Consider the following 13,866-nt stretch of genomic DNA (forward strand, 5'->3'; position numbering starts at 1 on the left):
AAGGTGGGATGCCTACCGGGGCATCCCCAAGCTTAGATGCTTGAGACTTCTTGAAATATTATCTTGGGGTGCCTTGGGCATCCCCAAGCTTGAGCTTTTGTGTCTCCTTAATTCCTTTCATGTCACGGTTTCTCTTTTTATCAAAAACTTCATTCACAACAAACTCAACAAGAACTCGTGAGATAGGTTAGTATAAACCAATGCAAAACCATATCATCTTCTACTGTAACAAATTACTAACATTATTATTCAACATTGAATACTAAATGTATCTTCATATTTAATACTCCTATCCTCAAATAGAATCATTAAACAAGCAAACATATGCAAACAATGCAAACATAACAGCAATCTGCCAAAACAGTACAGTCTGTAAAGAATGCAAGAGTAACAATACTTCCCTGACTCCAAAAATTATGAACTAAAATTCCCACTGTAATACATTTATCAGAGCTTAATATGAAAAAATATTCAACATTATACCATTCCCTGACTTTTCTAGGGAATTTTTTCAACAGCGGTAAACTTTCTGTTTTCAAACAGCAACATGTATACTAGCAAAATAAGCATGGCAAAGGCTATCCTTGACTTTTTTTATTGAAACTAAAGATGAAAAACATTATTCTAACTAACAGAAAGCAAATACTAAAAAAAATGAAAATTACGCTCCAAGCAAAACACATATCATGTGGCGAATAAAAATATAGGTCCAAGTAAGGTTACCGATGAACGAAGACGAAAGAGGGCATGCCTTCCGGGGCATCCCCAAGCTTAGGCTCTTGGTGGTCCTTGAATATTACCTTGGGGTGCCTTGGGAATCCCCAAGCTTAGGCTCTTGCCACTCCTTATTCCATAGTCCATCGAATCTTTACCCAAAACTTGAAAACTTCAACCACACAAAACTCAAACATAACTCGTAAGCTCCGTTAGTATAAGAAAATAAATCACCACTTAGGTACTGTAATTAACTCATTCTTTATTCATATTGGTGTAATATATACTGTATTCTAACTTCTCTATGGTTCATACCACTTAATACTAGCCATAGATTGATCAAAATAAGCAAACAACACATAGAAAACAGAATCTGTCAAAAACAGAACAGTATGTAGTAATCTGTATCAAACGTATACTTCTGGAACCCAAATAATTATGAACTAAATTTATGGACCTGATTAATTAGTCTATTAATCATCTGCAAAAAGATTCAACCTAAAATCACTCTCCAGTAAAAAATGGCAGCTATTCTCGTGAGCGCAAAAGTTTCTGTTTTTTACAGCAAGATCACATAAACTTCACCCAAGTCTTCCCAAAGGTTCTACTTGGCACTTTATTGAAACAAAAGCTATAAAACATGATTTATAAAGTAGCATAATCATGTGGACACACAAAAACAGTAAGGATAAATATTGGGTTGTCTCCCAACAAGCGCTTTTCTTTAATGCCTTTTTAGCTAGGCATGATGATGGCAATGATGCTCACATAAAAGATAAGAATTGAAACATAACGGGAGCATCATGAAGCATATGACTAGCACATTTAAGCCTAACCCACTTCCTATGCATAGGGATTTTGTGAGCAAACAATGTTGGGGAACATAGTAATTTCAAAAAAATTCCTACGCACACGCAAGATCATGGTGATGGCATAGCAACGAGAGGGGAGAGTGTTGTCCACGTACCCTCATAGACCGTAAGCGGAAGCGTTATGACAACGCGGTTTATGTAGTCGTACGTCTTCACGATCCGACCGATCCAAGCACTGAATGTACGACACCTCCGAGTTCAGCACACGTTCAACTCGATGACGATCCCCGGGCTCCAATCCAGCAAAGCTTCGGGGATGAGTTCCGTCAGCACGACGGCGTGGTGACGATGATGATGTTCTACCGGCGCAGGGCTTCGCCTAAACTCCGCGATGATATGACCGAGGTGGAATATGGTGGAGGGGGGCACCGCACACGGCTAAGGAACGATCCGTAGATCAACTTGTGTGTCTATGGGGTGCCCCCTGCCCCCGTATATAAAGGAGGGAGGGGGAGGCCGGCCGGCCCCTTTGGGCGCGCCAAGGGAGGAGGAATCCTCCTCCTAGTAGGAGTAGGACTCCTCCTTTCCTACTCCTACTAGGAGGGGGAAGGAAGGGGGAGAGGGGGAAGGAAAGAGGGGGGGGGCGCCGCCACCCTCCTAGTCCAATTCGGACCAGAGGGTGGAGGGGGCGCGCGGCCCATGCTGGCCGCCCCTCTCTCCTTTCCCCTAAGGCCCATAAGGCCCAATACTCTCCCGGGGGGTTCCGGTAACCCCCGGCACTCCGGTTTTCTCCGAAATCACCCGGAACACTTTTGGTGTCCGAATATAGTCGTCCAATATATCAATCTTTATGTCTCGACCATTTCGAGACTCCTCGTCATGTCCATGATCACATCCGGGACTCCGAACAAACTTCGGTACATCAAAACTTATAAACTCATAATAAAACTGTCATCGTAACGTTAAGCGTGCGGACCCTACGGGTTCGAGAACTATGTAGACATGACCTAGAACCATTCTCGGTCAATAACCAATAGCGGGACCTGGATGCCCATATTGGTTCCTACATATTCTACGAAGATCTTTATTGGTCAAACCGCATAACAACATACGTTGTTCCCTTTGTCATCGGTATGTTACTTGCCCGAGATTTGATCGTCGGTATCCAATACCTAGTTCAATCTCGTTACCGGCAAGTCTCTTTACTCGTTCTGTAACACACCATATTATAACTAACTCATTAGTTACAATGCTTGCAAGGCTTAGGTGATGAGTATTACCGACAGGGCCCAGAGATACCTCTCCGCCAATCGGAGTGACAAAACCTAATCTCGAATTATGCCAACTCAACATGTACCTTCGGAAACACCTGTAGAGCACCTTTATAATCACCCAGTTACGTTGTGACGTTTGGTAGCACACAAAGTGTTCTTCCGGTAAACGGGAGTTGCACAATCTCATAGTTGCAGGAACTTTGTATAAGTCATGAAGAAAGCAATAGCAATATACTAAACGATCAAGTGCTAGGCTAACGGAATGGGTCATGTCAATCACATCATTATCCTAATGATATGATCCCATTAATCAAATGACAACACATGTCTATGGTTAGGAAACATAACCATCTTTGATTAATGAGCTAGTCTAGTAGAGGCATACTAGTGACTTTATGTTTGTCTATGTATTCACACATGTATCATGTTTCCAGTTAATACAATTCTAGCATGAATAATAAACATTTATCATGATATGAGGAAATAAATAATAACTTTATTATTGCCTCTAGGGCATATTTCCTTCAGTCTCCCACTTGCACTAGAGTCAATAATCTAGATTACATAGTAATGATTCTAACACCCATGGAGTCTTGGTGCTGATCATGTTTTGCTCGTGAGAGAGGCTTAGTCAACGGGTCTGCAACATTCAGATCGGTATGTATCTTGCAAATCTCTATGTCTCCCACTTGGACTTGGTCCCGAATGGAATTGAAGGGTCTCTTGATGTGCTTGGTCCTCTTGTGAAATCTGGATTCCTTTGCCAAGGCAATTGCACCAGTATTGTCACAGAAGATCTTCATTGGTCCCGATGCACTAGGTATGACACCTAGATCGGAAATGAACTCCTTCATCCAGACTCCTTCATTTGCTGCTTCCGAAGCAGCTATGTACTCCGCTTCACATGTAGATCCTGCTACGACGCTTTGTTTAGAACTGCACCAACTTACAGCTCCACCGTTTAATAAAAACACGTATCCGGTTTGTGATTTAGAATCGTCCGGATCAGTGTCAAAGCTTGCATCGACGTAACCGTTTACGACTAGCTCTTTGTCACCTCCATATACGAGAAACATATCCTTAGTCCTTTTCAGGTATTTCAGGATGTTCTTGACCGCTGTCCAGTGATCCACTCCTGGATTACTTTGGTACCTTCCTGCCAAGCTTATTGCTAAGCATACGTCATGTCTGGTACACAGCATTGCATACATGATAGAGCCTATGGCTGAAGCATAGGGAACATTTTTCATTTTCTCTCTATCTTCTGCTGCGGTCAGGCATTGAGTTTGACTCAACTTCACAACTTGTAGCACAGGCAAGAATCCTTTCTTTGCCTGATCCATTTTGAACTTTTTCAAAATTTTGTCAAGGTATGTGCTTTGTGAAAGTCCTATTAAGCGTCTTGATCTATCTCTATAGATCTTGATGCCCAATATGTAAGCAGCTTCACCGAGGTCTTTCATCGAATTTTTTTTATTCAAGTATCCTTTTATGCTATCCAGAAATTCTATATCATTTCCAATTAATAATATGTCATCTACATATAAAATTAGAAATGCTACAGAGCTCCCACTCACTTTCTTGTAAATACAGGCTTCTCCAAAAGTCTGTATAAAACCATATGCTTTGATCACACTATCAAAGCATTTATTCCAACTCTGAGATGCTTGCACCAGTCCATAAATGGAACGTTGGAGCTTGCACACTTTGTCAGCACCTTTTGGATCAACAAAACCTTCCGGCTGCATCATATACAACTCTTCTTCTAGAAATCCATTCAAGAATGCAGTCTTGACATCCATTTGCCAAATTTCATAATTATGAAATGCAGCAATATCTAACATGATTCGGACGGACTTTAAGCATCGCTACGGGTGAGAAAGTCTCATCATAGTCAACACCTTGAACTTGTCGAAAACCCTTTGCAACAAGTTGAGCTTTATAGACAGTTATATTACCATCAGCGTCAGTCTTCTTCTTAAAGATCCATTTATTCTCAATGGCTTGCCGATCATCGGGCAAGTCAACCAAAGTCCATACTTTGTTTTCATACATGGATCCCATCTCAGATTTCATGGCTTCTAGCCATTTTGCAGAATCCGGGCTCATCATCGCTTCCTCATAGTTCGTAGGTTCATCATGGTCAAGTAACATGACTTCCAGAATAGGATTACCGTACCATTATGGTGTGGATCTTACTCTGGTAGACCTACGAGGTTCAGTAGAAACTTGATCTAAAGTTTCATGATCATTATCATTAGCTTCCTCACTAATTGGTGTAGTTGTCACAGGAACCGGTTCTCGTGATGAACTACTTTCCAATAAGGGAGTAGATACAGTTATCTCATCAAGTTCTACTTTCCTCCCACTCACTTCTTTCGAGAGAAACTCCTTCTCTAGAAAGGATCCATTCTTAGCAACGAATGTCTTGCCTTCGGATCTGTGATAGAAGGTGTACCCAATAGTCTCTTTTGGGTATCCTATGAAGACACATTTCTCTGATTTAGGTTCGAGCTTATCTGGTTGAAGTTTCTTCACATAAGCATCGCAGCCCCAAACTTTAAGAAACGACAACTTTTGTTTCTTGCCAAACCACAGTTCATAAGGCGTCGTCTCAATGGATTTTGATGGTGCCCTATTTAACGTGAATGCGGCCGTCTCTAGAGCATAACCCCAAAATGATAGCGGTAAATCAGTAAGAGACATCATAGATCGCACCATATCCAGTAAAGTACGATTACGACGTTCGGACACACCACTTCGTTGTGGTGTTCCAGGTGGCGTGAGTTGCGAAACTATTCCACATTGTTTCAAGTGTAGGCCAAACTCATAACTCAAATACTCTCCTCCACGATCAGATCGTAGAAACTTTATTTTCTTGTTACGATGATTTTCCACTTCACTCTGAAATTCTTTGAACTTTTCAAATGTTTCAGACTTGTGTTTCATCAAGTAGATATACCCATATCTGCTCAAATCATCTGTGAAGGTGAGAAAATAACGATACCCGCCGTGAGCCTCAACATTCATTGGGCCACAAACATCAGTATGTATGATTTCCAACAAATCAGTTGCTCGCTCCATAGTTCCGGAGAACGGCGTTTTAGTCATCTTGCCCATAAGGCACGGTTCGCAAGTACCAAGTGATTCATAATCAAGTGATTCCAAAAGTCCATCAGTATGGAGTTTCTTCATGCGCTTTACACCGATATGACCCAAACGGCAGTGCCACAAATAAGTTGCACTACCATTATTAACTCTGCATCTTTTGGTTTCAACACTATGAATATGTGTATCACTACTATCGAGATTTAATAAAAATAGACCACTCTTCAAGGGTGCATGACCATAAAAGATATTACTCATATAAATAGGACAACCATTATTCTTTGATTTAAATGAATAACCGTCTTGCATCAAACAAGATCCAGATATAATGTTCATGCTCAACACTGGCACCAAATAACAATTATTCAGGTCTAAAACTAATCCCGAAGGTAGATGTAGAGGTAGCGTGCCGACCGCGATCACATCGACTTTGGAACCGTTTCCCACGCGCATCGTCACCTCGTCCTTGGTCAGTGCTCGCTTATTCCGTAGTCCCCGTTTCGAGTTGCAAATATTAGCAACAGAACCAGTATCAAATACCCAGGTGCTACTACGAGCTCTAGTTAGGTACACATCAATAACACGTATATCACATATACCTTTGTTCACTTTGCCATCCTTCTTATCCGCCAAATACTTGGGGCAGTTCCGCTTCTAGTGACCAGTCTGCTTGCAGTAGAAGCACTCAGTTTTAGGCTTAGGTCCAGACTTGGGTTTCTTCTCTTGAGCAGCAACTTGCTTGCTGTTCTTCTTGAAGCTCCCCTTTTTCTTCCCTTTGCCCTTTTTCTTGAAACTAGTGGTCTCGTTGACCATCAACACTTGATGCTCCTTCTTGATTTCTACCTCCGCAGCTTTTAGCATTGCGAAGAGCTCGGGAATAGTCTTGTTCATCCCTTGCATATTATAGTTCATCACAAAGCTCTTGTAGCTTGGTGGCAGTGATTGGAGAATTCTGTCAATGACGCTATCATCCGGAAGATTAACTCCCAGTTGAATCAAGTGATTATTATACCCATACATTTTGAGTATATGCTCACTAATATAACTATTCTCCTCCATCTTGCAGCTGTAGAATTTATTGGAGACTTCATATCTCTCAATCCGGGCATTTGCTTGAAATATTAACTTCAACTCCTGGAACATCTCATATGCTCCATGATGTTCAAAACGTCGTTGAAGACCCGGTTCTAAGCCGTAAAGCATGGCACACTGAACTATAGAGTAGTCATCAGCTTTGCTCTGCCAGACGTTCTTAACGTCGTCAGTTGCATCAGCAGCAGGCCTGGCACCCAGCAGTGCTTCTAGGATGTAACTTTTCTGTGCAGCAATGAGGATAATCCTCAGGTTATGGACCCAGTCCGTGTAATTGCTACCATCGTCTTTCAACTTTGCTTTCTCAAGGAACGCATTAAAATTCAACGGAACAACAGCACGAGCCATCTATCTACAAACAAACATAGACAAGCAAAATACTATCAGGTACTAAGTTCATGATAAATTTAGGTTCAATTAATCATATTACTTAAGAACTCCCACTTAGACAGACATCTCTCTAGTCATCTAAGTGATCACGTGATCCAAATCAACTAAACCATAACCGATCATCACATGAGATGGAGTAGTTTTCAATGGTGAACATCACTATGTTGATCATATCTACTATATGATTCACGCTCGACCTTTCGGTCTCCGTGTTCCGAGGCCATATCTGCATATGCTAGGCTCATCAAGTTTAACCTGAGTATTTCGCATGTGCAAAACTGTCTTGCACCCGTTGTAGATGGACGTAGAGCTTATCACACCCGATCATCACGTGGTGTCTGGGCACGACGAACTTTGGCAACGGTGCATACTCAGGGAGAACACTACTTGATAATTTTAGTGAGAGATCATCTTAAAATGCTACCGTCAATCAAAGCAAGATAAGATGCATAAAGGATAAACATCACATGCAATCAATATAAGTGATATGATATGGCCATCATCATCTTGTGCTTGTGATCTCCATCTCCGAAGCACCGTCGTGATCACCATCGTCACCGGCGCGACATCTTGATCTCCATCATAGCATCGTTGTCGTTACGCCATCTATTGCTTCTACGACTATCGCTACCGCTTAGTGATAAAGTAAAGCAATTACAGGGCGTTTGCATTTCATACAATAAAGCGACAACCATATGGCTCCTGCCAGTTGCCGATAACTTCGGTTACAAAACATGATCATCTCATACAAAAAAATATAGCATCACGTCTTGACCATATCACATCACAACATGCCCTGCAAAAACAAGTTAGACGTCCTCTACTCTGTTGTTGCAAGTTTTACGTGGCTGCTACGGGCTTAGCAAGAACCGTTCTTACCTACGCATCAAAAACCACAACGATAGTTTGTCAAGTTGGTGCTGTTTTAACCTTCGCAAGGACCGGGCATAGCCACACTCGATTCAGCTAAAGTGAGACAGGCAGACACCCGCCGGTCACCTTTAAGCAACGAGTGATCGTAGCGGTGAAACCAGTCTCGCGTAAGCGTACACGTAATGTCGGTCCGGGCCGCTTCATCTCACAATACCGCCGAACCAAAGTATGACATGCTGGTAAGCAGTATGACTTATATCGCCCACAACTCACTTGTGTTCTACTCATGCATATGACATCTACGCATAAAACCTGGCTCTGATACCACTGTTGGGGAACGTAGTAATTTCAAAAAATTTCCTACGCACACGCAAGATCATGGTGATGGCATAGCAACGAGAGGGGAGAGTGTTGTCCACGTACCCTCGTAGACCGTAAGCGGAAGCGTTATTACAACACGGTTGATGTAGTCGTACGTCTTCACGATCCGACCGATCCAAGCACCGAACGTACGACACCTCCGAGTTCAGCACACGTTCAGCTCGATGACGATCCCCGGGCTCCAATCCAGCAAAGCTTCGGGGATGAGTTCCGTCAGCACGACGGCCTGGTGACGATGATGATGTTCTACTGGCGTAGGGCTTCGCCTAAACTCCGCGACAATATGACCGAGGTGGAATATGGTGGAGGGGGGCACCGCACACGGCTAAGGAACAATCCGTAGATCAACTTGTGTGTCTATGGGGTGCCCCCTTCCCCCGTATATAAAGGAGGGAGGGGGAGGCCGGCCGGCCCCTTTGGGCGCGCCAAGGGAGGAGGAATCCTCCTCCTACTAGGAGTAGGATTCCTCCTTTCCTACTCCTACTAGGAGGGGGAAGGAAGGGGGAGAGGGGGAAGGAAAGAGGGGGGGGGTGCCGCCCCCCTCCTAGTCCAATTCGGACCAGAGGGTGGAGGGGGCGCGTGACCCATGCTGGCCGCCCCTCTCTCCTTTCCCCTAAGGCCCATAAGGCCCAATACTCTCCCGGGGGGTTCCGGTAACCCCCCCGGCACTCCGGTTTTCTCCGAAATCACCCGAAACACTTCCGGTGTCCGCATATAGTCGTCCAATATATCAATCTTTATGTCTCGACCATTTCGAGACTCCTCGTCATGTCCGTGATCACATCCGGGACTCGGAACAAACTTCGGTACATCAAAACTTATAAACTCATAATAAAACTGTGATCGTAACGTTAAGCGTGCGGACCCTACGGGTTCGAGAACTATGTAGACATGACCTAGAACCATTCTCGGTCAATAACCAATAGCGGGACCTGGATGCCCATATTGGTTCCTACATATTCTACGAAGATCTTTATCGGTCAAACTGCATAACAACATACGTTGTTCCCTTTGTCATCGGTATGTTACTTGCCCGAGATTTGATCGTCGGTATCCAATACCTAGTTCAATCTCGTTACCGGCAAGTCTCTTTACTCGTTCGGTAACACATCATCTTATAACTAACTCATTAGTTACAATGCTTGCAAGGCTTATGTGATGAGTATTACCGAGAGGGCCCAGAGATACCTCTCCGCCAATCGGAGTGACAAAACCTAATCTCGAATTATGCCAACTCAACATGTACCTTCGGAAACACCTGTAGAGCACCTTTATAATCACCCAGTTACGTTGTGACGTTTGGTAGCACACAAAGTGTTCTTCCGGTAAACGGGAGTTGCACAATCTCATAGTTGCAGGAACTTTGTATAAGTCATGAAGAAAGCAATAGCAATATACTAAACGATCAAGTGCTAGGCTAATGGAATGGGTCATGTCAATCACATCATTATCCTAATGATGTGATCCCATTAATCAAATGACAACACATGTCTATGGTTAGGAAACATAACCATCTTTGATTAATGAGCTAGTCTAGTAGAGGCATACTAGTGACTTTATGTTTGTCTATGTATTCACACATGTATCATGTTTCCGGTTAATACAATTCTAGCATGAATAATAAACATTTATCATGATATGAGGAAATAAATAATAACTTTATTATTGCCTCTAGGGCATATTTCCTTCAAACAATTTATGGGAACAATAATCAACTAGTATAGGAAGGCAAAACAAGCATAACTTCAAAACTTTAAGCAAATAGAGAGGAAACTTGATATTATTGCAATTCCTACAAGCATATGTTCCTCTCTCATAATAATTTTTAGTAGAATCATGAATGAATTCAACAATATAACCAGCACCTAAAGCATTCTTTTCATGATCTACAAGCATAGAAAATTTACTACTCTCCACATAAGCAAAATTCTTCTCATACGGAATAGTGAGAGTATCATAAAAGACTTGAACACTAAAAATTGTTTCCACATTAAAAGAGTAATGTTCAGAAAAAGGGTAATCATAATCATGACAAGATTTGTAAATATAATCATGACTACTTTTTATAGCATAAGTTTCATCACAATAATCATCATAGATAGCAACTTTGTTCTCATAATCAATTGGAACCTCTTATGAAATAGTGGAATCATCACTAAATAAAGTTGACACTCTTCCAAATCCACTTTCATGTTCATCACAATAAGATTCAACATCCTCCAAAATAGTGAAATCACTACTTACTAAAGTTGACACTCTTCCAAACCCACTTTCATCAATATAATCATCATAAATAGGAGGCATGCTTTCATCATAATAAATATTCTCATCAAAACTTGGGGGACAAAAAATATCATATTCATCAAACATAGCTTCCCCAAGCTTGTGGCTTTGCATATCATTAGCATCATGGATATTCAAGGAATTCAAACTAACAACATTGCAATCATGCTCATCATTCAAAGATTTAGTGTCAAACATTCTATAGATTTCTTCTTCTAGCACGTGAGCACAATTTTCCTTTTCATCATACTCACGAAATATATTAAAAAGATGAAGCGTATGAGACAAACTCAATTCCATTTTTTGTAGTTTTCTTCTATAAACTAAACTAGTGATAAAACAAGAAACAAAAAGATTCGATTGCAAGATCTAAAGATATACCTTCAAGCACTCACCTCCTCGGCAACGACGCCAGAAAAGAGCTTGATGTCTACTACACAACATTCTTCTTGTAAACATTGTTGGGCCTGCAAGTGCACAGGTTTGTAGGACAGTAGCAAATTTCCCTCAAGTGGATGACCTAAGGTTTATCAATCCGTATGAGGCGTAGGATGAAGATGTTCTCTCTCAAACAACCCTGCAACCAAATAACAAAGAGTCTCTTGTGTCCCCAACACACCCAATACAATGGTAAATTGTATAGGTGCACTAGTTCGGCGAAGAGACGGTGATACAAGTGCAATATGGATAGTAGATAAAGGTTTTTGTAATCTGAAATTATAAAAACAGCAAGGTAGCGAGCGATAAAAGTGAGCGTAAACAGTATTGCAATGATAGGAAACAAGGCCTAGGGTTCATACTTTCACTAGTGCAAGTTCTCTCAACAATAATAACATAGATAGATCATATAACAATCCCTCAACATGCAACAAAGAGTCACTCCAAAGCCACTAATAACGGAGAACGAGCGAAGAGATTATGGTAGGGTACGAAACCACCTCAAAGTTATTCTTTTGGATCAATCTATTCAAGAGTTCGTACTAGAATAACACCTTAAGACACAAATCAACCAAAACCCTAATGTCACCTAGATACTCCATTGTCACCTCAAGTATCCGTGGGCACGATTATACGATATGCATCACACAATCTCAGATTCATCTATTCAACCAACACAAAGTACTTCAAAGAGTGCCCCAAAGTTTCTACCAGAGAGTCAAGAACGTGTGCCAAACCCTATGCATAGGTTCATGGGCGGAACCCGCAAGTTGGTCACCAAAACATATATCAAGGGGCACATGATATCCCATTGTCACCACAGATAAGCATGGCAAGACATACATCAAGTGTTGTCATAAAAGACTCAATCCGATAAGATAACTTCAAAGGGGAAAACTCAATTCATCACAAGAGAGTAGAGGGGGAGAAACATCATAAGATCCAACTACAATAGCAAAGCTCGGGATACATCAAGATCGTGCCATAGAGGGAACAGGAGAGAGAACACGAGAGAGAGAGAGATCGAACACATAGCTACTGGTACATACCCTCAGCCTCGAGGGTGAACTACTCCCTCCTCGTCATGGATAGCGCCGGGATGATGAAGATGGCCACTGATGAAGATGGCCACTGATGAAGATGGCCACTGGTGAAGCACTACAAGCTTATGCTATATCGTGCTATTTATGTTTTGCTCATATCTACTATCTTGTTTAGTGTTAGCCTTGCCATTGCAAGATATGCTTTGTTTCTAAAATATAGGGGGAGTGGTGATCCTAGTATTCGTGCCGTGCAGTCCTAAGCACTTTACTATCTAGCATGAATCTAGGGGGAGCTCGTCTATATTTTAGAAATGTGGGTTTTGCTTGTGCTATATTCCTTCCCTTTGTGCAAATCGTGTATTGTCATCAATCCACCAAAAAGGGGGAGATTGTAAGGGCATTCTTGTCCCTCAGTAGTTTTGGTGATTGATGACAATGCCTTTGCGGACTAATCGTGTGTATTGAGCTTTTCAGATATATCTTGACTAAACACAAGACGATTTGATGCCCCTCGAAGATTATTGAAGACGGCGTTTCTCTACGGTTCTTTTCGGTGGAGTTGAGTCATAGGAAAGCCGTACTATTAAGAGGGGGTCCACTTTGGAAAGGTTTGGGTGGAATCTCACGTACGCGTCCCCTTTTGCACCGCCTTTACTTTGGCTCTTTGGAGTGTTCCTCCGTTGCACCTTGTCTCTGCGAAATGAAGGACTCCGTGTTGCTCTTCTCAGGCTCGCGGTAGTACTGCTCCTCCGAGCGGTACTATCGTAGGAGCCAGCGGTAGTACCGGGCTCCGGCACGGTAGTACCATGGGCTCCCACGATAGTACCGCTCCTCATAAGCGGTAGTACCATGAGTTCTGGACTAGCGCCTCTGCTCAAGCGGTAGTAGGGGAGGATGAATTTTTTTACATCCGTGCCCTACGCGGTAGTACCGTGCTGCGGCGTGGTAGTACCGTGCTGCGGTGCGGTAGTACCGTGTCGCTTGGCCAGGTACAACAACAGGAGCGGAGGTAGGGGCGGATGTAATTTTTTACATCCACACCCTTCATGGTAGTACCACACCCCTGGTCGCGGTAGTACCGTGTCAGATTTTCGCTCGACAAAATCTCAGCGGAGGTAGTCACAGATGTAATTTTTTACATCTGTGCCTACCGTGCCTGGCCTGTGGCTGACCTGCGGTAGTACCGCATAGGGCCGCGGTAGTACCGCGCCTGCGGTTCTACCGCGCCCTGTCCGTGCTCTTCTATTCAGGTCCAAGCTCTACCGCACCCACGGTAGTACCTCGGTCTGCCGCGGTAGTACTGCAGGCCCGTGCGATAGTACCGCTCCTGTGGTGCAGTAGTTCCGCGGGTCACGGGCTGAGTGGTGGGTAACGGTTGGAATCCCCCCCCCCCACTATATAAGGGGGTCTTCTTCTCCAAGAAGACTCACCTCTTCTAACCCTAAGCTCCATTGTTGC

The sequence above is a fragment of the Triticum aestivum genome, chromosome 3B (assembly GCF_018294505.1).
Source record: "Triticum aestivum cultivar Chinese Spring chromosome 3B, IWGSC CS RefSeq v2.1, whole genome shotgun sequence".
Taxonomy (NCBI): Eukaryota; Viridiplantae; Streptophyta; class Magnoliopsida; order Poales; family Poaceae; genus Triticum; species Triticum aestivum.